The sequence below is a fragment of the Bison bison genome, unplaced genomic scaffold (genome assembly GCF_000754665.1).
Source record: "Bison bison bison isolate TAMUID 2011002044 unplaced genomic scaffold, Bison_UMD1.0 scf7180017864146, whole genome shotgun sequence".
In the NCBI taxonomy this organism is placed as follows: domain Eukaryota; kingdom Metazoa; phylum Chordata; class Mammalia; order Artiodactyla; family Bovidae; genus Bison; species Bison bison.
Window position 1 is genome coordinate 2,999,809 of NW_011494718.1, and position 8,977 is coordinate 3,008,785.

Below are 8,977 nucleotides of genomic sequence, written 5' to 3' on the forward strand. Positions count from 1 at the left end.
GATGCCGCTCCACACGCAAGAACAGCTCCTCATGACAGAAACACCAGTGGTGCCAAGGCTGAGAAACCCAGGCTTAAGTAAGCCTACTTTCCTTTTGGGCTGAACTATTTCTGCCAATGGCCCAGGACAGGAGGATTAGGAATGGCAGAAACAAAAGGCTGAGGCTGTCTAACTTGGCTTCATCAGCATTAAACTGTCTTGGCGTGGATGGTTTCTGTCCCCAGGGGGGCGTGGAAAAGCAGGACCCTGTTGTCACAGACCCCTCCCACCCGGCACGCCCACTGGAACCTCCCCATCTCATGGCCTCAGTCGTGGCCTGGGCTTGTTGGACCTGAGACAGGCGCTGCCATGCTGAGAGCAGAGCTGCTCACTGCCCCGGGTGCAGCAGAATCAGCTGGGGGACTCGTCAAATGAGATGCCCAGGTCCCACCCCCAGAGTTTTTTCACTCAATGTAGGCCAAATAACTTGCACGTTGAACGAGTTCCCAAGTGGTACAGACGTTTCTGGTCCAGGGATGGCACTCTGAGAACCAGCGATGCAGGCCTGAGAATGGGCTGGGTGGGGAGACGCTGGAGAAGGGCCTGCAGTTCACGCTGTCCGTGGCCCTGGGTCTCAGACTGGTCACTGTGTCAGAAAACTTGCCTGTGACAAATGAAGTGCTGGCTTAGACAAGTATTTTATTTTCTTTCCGCCTATCATAAAAATTGTTTCCTACGTAGCATGGGACTGAAAAGAATTCTTCTAAGTTTCCTCTAATATGTAAATCTAAGTTAATTTTGACCATTTTATTTAGAAAGGGGAATCTCAGGAGATTTCCGTTTGTTTTTTAAACAAATGCATCCGTGTGCTGTCATGTCACCACTGTCCTGTAGATTAAAATGAACACCCTCTATATTCCACTTGAATGAATTTTCTTCAATGAAGGAGAGTAGGATCAAACCTCATTAGTTATTCTCTCTCATATCAAAGAAAAAGCCCCTTAAATATATGGTTTCCTTATCTTCAAAATGGAAATACCTAGCATAGAATTTCCAGAGTCCTTAAAAAGAAACCTGGATTCTTAAGGAAAGGGTTTGTAGCCCTGTTCCATCCTTCCTTTATAACTGATAATTACCTCTGAGTTGGTATGAGTTCAGTTTCCACGAAGACACAGATGTAGATTTACTTAGAAAGAAATCCCCTTTGAAAGGAAACACCACATGAGCCAACTGACTTGAACTGTATCCCACCACTCCTCTGCCATTTTTATTTGGTGATTTTTGAGGTACCTCATGCTAGAAAGGATCTGTCCTCGTGTCTGATGAGGTTGCTCATATCGAAGCTGAAGCTGCCGCTGCCTCCACCACTGTGGAGCTTCACATGCTGGCTGCACCAGCGACGCAGCCGCCCATGAGCAGTCAGGGGCCCCTTGGAGGACTTGCTGCTGCTGGCGGTTCTGAGCCTCGGTGGCTGGCTACAGCTGTCGGCCGGCGGGAGTGGCCTCCCCAGGGGCTTCCCGATGCCCACTGCACAAGCTGTACTGCCCAGAACGCCTCTCCAGGGACCTTGCTTTTGCCTGTGCTCTGCCCCCCAGAACTGGGCTCCCGCAGTCACTCCCCTTCTCCCTGAGGTGCTGTTACTGTGTCCTGCCACACAGCTGCACTATTTTATGTCTGCTCAGATGTGCTCTGTGGTCCTGAGGATACCTTGGAGGTAACCAGGTGACTGTGATTGTTGCATCTCTTAGGGGGACCCATTCTGACAAAGCCAGGAGCCTAAGGATGCCTTCAGTGGTCAAGCACAGATTTGGGTCTTGTGGTGGTGCCAAAGGAACCGTTCTGGGTTAGCACAAAGATACAGCTGGCCTCTAGAATGTTCTCTACTTCTTTGCCCATCATAGTCCATCTACTGTTATTGCATGGCCCCACAGGAACAGGTGGAGAGACCCTGTGTGTCTCTGATGACAGTCTTGGCTCAAGGTAAGAGCCAGCGTGTGAGGCTGACCATTCCCCTGCCAATGCTTTGGCTTCACCCCTTGCTCTGTGTATCTTCTTGGAGGTTCACTGCCAGAGCCGTCATCAGAACTCGGCCGTCTCAGGAGCCCTTGGTGACATCTGCAAACACTGGGGCTGGTAATAGTTCCCAGAGCACCTGTAGCTGACTCCAGCACTGGTTTCCAGCTCTCTTACTGTGGTTTGCATGAACTGTATCCAAAAATCTGGATCTAATGGCCTATTCAGGTTAACATCTTTGGTATGAAATTTGATGGACATGTTTCCATAAAAGCTGACCTAAACAGCTTTGTCATCCAAAAATAACCCAACTTGTTTTTAACATATAACCTAACTTTTAACTTGGGCTTCCCTGGTGGCGCAAATGGTAAAGAATCTACCTGCATTGCGGGAGACCTGGGTTCGATCCCTGAGTTGGGAAGATCCCCTGGAGGAGGGCATGGCAACCCACTCCAGTATTCTTGCCTGGAGAATCCCCATGGACAGAGGAGCCTGGCGGTCTGCAGTCCATGGGGTCATGATGAGTCAGACATAGCTGAGTGACTAAGCACACTTTTAACTTGTTTCTTTTGGCATTTAAGATTATGTAGGACCTACCAGAACTAGAGCTTTTAACATGTTTATAAGGTTCAGGAAGCTCCTGGCTCTTTTTACAAGAGACCATATAGTGAAGTTTTTGATGAAGTTTCATGAATTGATGCTGTAACCTTCACCAATACATTAATAATATATCATTATATATAACATATTAACTATAATTACTATAATATAGTATAATATAATAATATACTATAATAGTTACTCCATAATAATTATTACTATAAAATATATATGAAATACCATATATAAATTTATATGTAACTGTTACATATTATTACAGTTGTGATTAAGTACTTTTTGTACATTATCTAACTTACCCTGGGAGGTGATAATTTTTACTCCCTTTGTGAAATATAGTTCAGAGAAATTAAATAACTTGGTCAAGGTCACATAACTAATTAGTTGCAGAGAGGAAACAAAAATCCAACCTCATTAGTTATTTTCTCTTACATCAAGGCTATTGATATTCCTTCAATATCTCTGAATCACACTTTCCTTATCTGCAAAATGTAAACACTGCAAATAAGAGGAGCTTCCCAGGTGGCGCTAGTGGTTAAGAACACGTCTGCCAATGCAGGAGACATAAGAGACTCAGATTGGATCCCTGGGTCAGGAAGATTCCCTGGAGGAGGGCACAGCAACCCACTCCAGTATTCTTGTTTCGAAAATCCCATGGACAGAGAAGCCTGGCAGGCTACGGTCCCTGGGGTTTCAAAGAGTCAGACACGACGGAAGCAACTTAGCACGTCATGCACATAAGAGCCCACCTTCCAGACTCGGGACTGAGAACATCTCCCTGTGAGAATTTCTAGATGCACAGTGAATGTTCAGTACCATCAGTTGACTCTGAATGCATTCAAGGGCTATAACTTGTAAATAACATTTGTGTAAATTTAACCATACACTGTAAAAGCAGTGTACTAATAAAAGAATGCTTTTCTGAATGCTTTTGTAAAGCTAAAGTGAATACCACCCCTCCCCCATTAATCTACATTCTCCATTAGGAGACTTGAATGTAATGTTTTTTTCAGATATCACATCTGTGTATCCTGCCTTGCCATACCCCCCTACTCTGCCATCTGCTTTGTCTGGGAGTGTTCCCTGGACTGGTTCTATGAGATGTATTTCCAGGAATGAGGGGCAGGCTGTGAAGAGAAGAGCTCTGGCTTAGAAGTCAGACAACTCTAGTTGCTCAGCTTACCACAGTGAGCCTCAGTTTTCTGATCTTTAAAAAGATGGCATTTTTAAAAATAGGAAGGCCTCCTGGTTTCAGCTCTGATACATAAAAAGCTTGAAATCATCACTTGCTACAAGGGAAAAAGCTGAACAAGCTGAGTATCAGTGACTTCTCCTGGACTTATCAGAGAACTGAGGTCATAGGAAAAATTGTTGTTGTTCAGTCGCTCACTTGTGTACGACGCTTTGTGACCCCATGGACTGCAGCACGCCAAGCTTCCCTGTCCTTCTCCATCTCTCGAAACTTGCTCAGACTCATGTCCATTGAGTCCATGATGCCATCCAACTATTTCTTCTTCTGTTGTCCCCTTCTCCTCCTGCCCTCAATCCTTCCTAGCATCAGGGTCTTTTCCAATGAGTCAGTTCTTCACATCAGGTGGCCAAATTATTGGAGCTTCAGCTTCAGCATCAGTCCTTCCAATGAATATTCAGGGTTGATTTCCTTTAGAATTGACTGGTTTGATCTCCTTGCAGTCCAAGGAACTCTCAAGATCTTCTCCAGCACCACAGTTCAAAAGCATCAGTTCTTCAGTGCTCAGTCTGATATCAACTCACATCTATACATGACTACTGAAAAAAATCATAACTTTGACTACGATTATACAGACCTTTGTTGGCAAAGTAATGTCTCTTCTTTTTAATATGCTGTCTAGGCTTGTCATAACTTTTCTTCCAAGGGGCAAGCATCTTTTAATTTCATGGATGCAGTCACCATCTGCAGTGATTTTGGAGCCTCCCAAAATAAAATCTGTCCCTGTTTGAATTGTTTCCCAGGAAAAGCCATCACCCCTAAATCTGGAAAAACAGATGCATGTAGGGAATCATAACCAAGATCTGCTTATTGGGAACAGAAGCTGCCAGAGCCATAGACTGGAAGAAATGCTCAATGGGTAACTTGGAAGAATTGCTGGGAGCAGAGTTCTGGCCAGTGTGAGAGCGGGAACCTCCAGGGGCCACAGTCTTAGGGACCCCTCATATTTTTGTAGATTTTACCTCCTGGAACCCCAACAGGTCTTCTCATGGTAAAAAGCCAAGGAAAATTTTTGTGTTTCCAACAGGCTTGCAGGGGAAAATTAATCATTTTGAGTAAGTGTTAGCCACCACAAAGACCTAAGAATTTATCAGAGCCTTAGCCGATAAGAGAAAGCCGATAAGATAAGAGCCTTAGCCTTAGGAGAAAAAGGGAAATGACCCAACCCCAGGCCCTTCTAGCCTTCCTGTCTCACCTAATGGGAAAACAAAAAGTTCAGAAACACCTGTGAAGGTCATATTCCAGGGATGGAGCTCACTGAAAGATAAACACAGAATGATAGAATGCTTCCACTGCCTCCTGGTGGACCCCATCATCTGGTGTCCAGTATAACAGTGCATTATGGCTAAAAGGGCTGCAAGCCACACAAACTACAATGAGTTTTTAGGGAAACCAAAGACGAAAAGAGAGACACAAACAAGTGTACTAATGGAAATTGAAGAGTCTGACACAGAGCAAATATCAAACATAGTCCCACTCCTATGGGCTAGTCCAGCCAGATTAACACAGAACCCCACACTAAAGGTTCTTAATACCCAAATAAGAGCCTGAATAAGAACTTCTCAACGAAAAATTACAAGTCATGCTGAGAGGAGGAGTTCAAGACTGGTTCAAAAGCTAGTTCTTTGAGGAGATCAATAAATTTAATAAACCTCTAGCCAGTTAACCAAGAAAAGTAAGAGAGAGAATATATATTACTAATATCAGAACAGAAGAAAGGATCATTATTACTGATCTCATGGACATAAAAGAAAATAAATTAATATTATGAACAACCCTATGCCCACATATAGACTAATTCCTTGAAAAACTCAAACTATACCACAACTCACACAAGGAGAAATAAATCATCTGATTAATGTCTGTTTTTAAAAAGTGAATCAGCAATTAATAACCTTCCAAAACAAAAAGCACCAAGTCCAGATGATTTCACTGATGAATTCTACCAACTATGTAAGGAAGAAATGATACCAATTCTCTACAATCTCTCCAGAGATTAGAAGCAGAGAGAATACATCAGAATTCATTCTTTGAGGCCAGCACTTCAACCTAATACTTCAACCAGATAAAGATATTATGAGAAAAAGAAACTCTAGACCAGCATCTCTCATGAACATAAATATAAAAATCCTAAACAAAATATTAGCAAATTGAATTAAACCATGCATGAAAAGAATTATACACCATGACCAAGTGGAATTTGTCCGAGGTAGGTAAGGCTGGTTCAACAATTAAAAATTAACTTATGTAAGCAACCACATCAAGAGGATAAGGAAGAAAATTTACATGATTATACCAATAGATGTAGAAGAAGCATCTGACAGGTCCAACACTCATTCATATAAAAACTCTCAGCAAACTAGGAATAGAGGGGAACTTTCTCAACTTGATAAGAATATCTACAAAAACCTGTCCTAACCTAACATACTTAATGGTGAGAAACTGGATAATTTCCTCTTAAGATATGGAAGAAGGCGAGAATGTCTCCTCTCACCACCCCAGTTCGACATTGTACTGGAAGTCCTAGCTTTAGTGCAATAAGACAAAAAAAGAGGAAATAAAAGGTATATAGATTGGGAAGGAAGAAATAAAACCATCTCTGTTTGTGGATGACATGACTGTCTATATGGAAAACTCCCAAAAAATCAACAGACATTTCCTGGAATTAATAAGTGATTATAGCAAGGTTGCAGGATACAAGGTCAATATGAAAAAGTCAATTACTTTCTTATATGCTAGCAATGAATAATTGGAATTTGAAATTAAAACACAATATCATTTACAATAGCACCCAAAGAAGGAAATACTTATTTATAAATCCAGCAAAATATTCACAAGAGCTATATGCAAAAACTGAGAAGGTCTCAAGTCAATGCAAATATAATCAGTGTTCCTGGATTGGAAAGTTCAATACTTTCAAGCTGTTGATTCCTTCCAACTTGATCTATAGGTTCTGTAATCCCATTCAAAATCCCAGCAAACTGTTTTGTGAACATTGATCAACTGATTCTACACTTCATGTGGAAAGGCAAATGACCTAGAATAGACAGCACAACAGTGAAGAACGGTGTTGGAGGACTGACACTACCCTACTTCAAGACTTACTATAAAACTGTAGTAATGAATACAGTGTGGTTTTGGTGAAAGGAAGAACACATAGATCAATGGAAAAAAGGAGAGAGCCCATAAATAGACCCCCATAGATATAGTCAACTGATCCACGATAAAGGAGTGAAGGCAATTCAGTGGAGCAAGGATATTTTTTCTTGGTACAAGGATACTTTTACTTTAAATGGTACTGAAAAAGTTGATCATTCATATGCAAAAAATAATAATAATCTAGACATAGAACTTGGAGAAGGCAATGGCACCCCACTCCAGTACTCTTGCCTGGAAAATCCCATGGATGGAGGGGCCTAGTAGGCTGCAGTCCATGGGGTCGCTAAGAGTCGGACACGACTGAGCGACTTCCCTTTCACTTTTCACTTTCATGCATTGGAGAAGGAAATGGCAACCCACTCCAGTGTTCTTGCCTGGAGAATCCCAGGGACGGGGGAGCCTGGTGGGCTGTCATCTCTGGGGCTGCACAGAGTAGGACACGACTGAGCGACTTCCCTTTCACTTTTCACTTTCATGCATTGGAGAAGGAAATGGCAACCCACTCCAGTGTTCTTGCCTGGAGAATCCCAGGGACGGGGGAGCCTGGTGGGCTGTCATCTCTGGGGCTGCACAGAGTAGGACACGACTGAAGCGACTTAGCAGCAGACATAGAACTTACATATTTCACAAAAATAAACCCAAAGTGGATCATGGACCTAAATGTGAAACTGTAAAACTTTCAGAAGATAAAATGGAAAAATTGATGAGTTTTTAGATATAACACCAAAAGCAAGATCCAGGAAAGAAAATATTGGTAAGTTGGATTTTATTTAAAGTAAAAAGTGCTCTGTGAAAGATTCAGTTAAGAGAATGAAAAGACAAGCTACAAACTGGGAGAAAGTAATTATAAAATACATGCTTAATAAAGGACTGCTATTCAAAATATTCAAAAAAATTCAAATATGTATTCAAAATATACTTAGAGCTCAATCATAAAAAAGCAACTCAGTTAAATGGCAAAATACCTAAAAAGATAGCTCATCAAGATATACAGATGGCAAATAAGCATATGAAAAGAAGCCCATCATCATTTGTCATTAGGGAATTACAAGTTAAAACAATAACTTGCAATTAGTTACCAATGTAAGGGTATTATAATGGCTCAAATCTAACAATACCAAATGCTGACAAGGATGTGAAGCAGCAGGAACTCTAGCTGAGTGGGAATGCAAAATGATAAAACCACTGTGGAAAGCAGTTGGGCAGTCTTCCACAAAGCTAAATGCATATTATTTATATGCATATAAATATATGTATATATCTATAAATATATTATTTATAAATAACATTATTTGTATAGTATATTATTATATACTATAATAATAATAACTATTATAGCAAGGTTGCAGGATACAAGGTCATAGTATATTATTCAGTGATCGAACCACTAGGAATTTACCCGATTGAACTGAAGACCTACCCTCACACAAAAAGCTGCATGAAAATATTTACAGCACCTTTATTCATAATCACCCCAAACTGGAAATGATCCAGATGTCCTTTAAAACAGGGATCCTCAGCTCCCACGATCTAGTGTCTGAAGATCTGATGTGGAACTCATGTAATAATAAAGAAATGAAGCGCACAATAAATGGAATGTGCATGAGTCATCCTGAGATCACCCCTCCTCCCACCTTCTGTCCATGGAAAAACTGTCCTACACAAAACCAGTCCCTGGTACCAAAAATCCTGGGTTCTGCTGCTTTAAAATGTGGCTCAATGAGCAAACTGTGGCACCTCCGTACAATGGAATGTTGGTCAGCAGAAAAAGATTTAAGCTATCGAGTCCCAAAAAGACACTGAGGAACAAGCCAATATGAAAAGGCTACATGCTGATTCCAGTTACATGACATCCAAATGCAAAAGCAAAGAAAATAAGCTGCTCAGGGAAGGAAAAGGATAAGTCTGCTGCTGCTGCTGCTGCTGCTGCCAATTCTCTTCAGTCGTGTCCAGCTCTGT

General features: G+C 41.7%; 1 protein-coding gene across 1 annotated transcript in view; it reads left to right on the forward strand.

Annotated features, from left to right (window-relative positions):
• Positions 1 to 8,977, forward strand: part of RNF175 (ring finger protein 175) — a 65,938-nt gene that overhangs the window by 13,638 nt on the left and 43,323 nt on the right. The window lies entirely within an intron of this gene.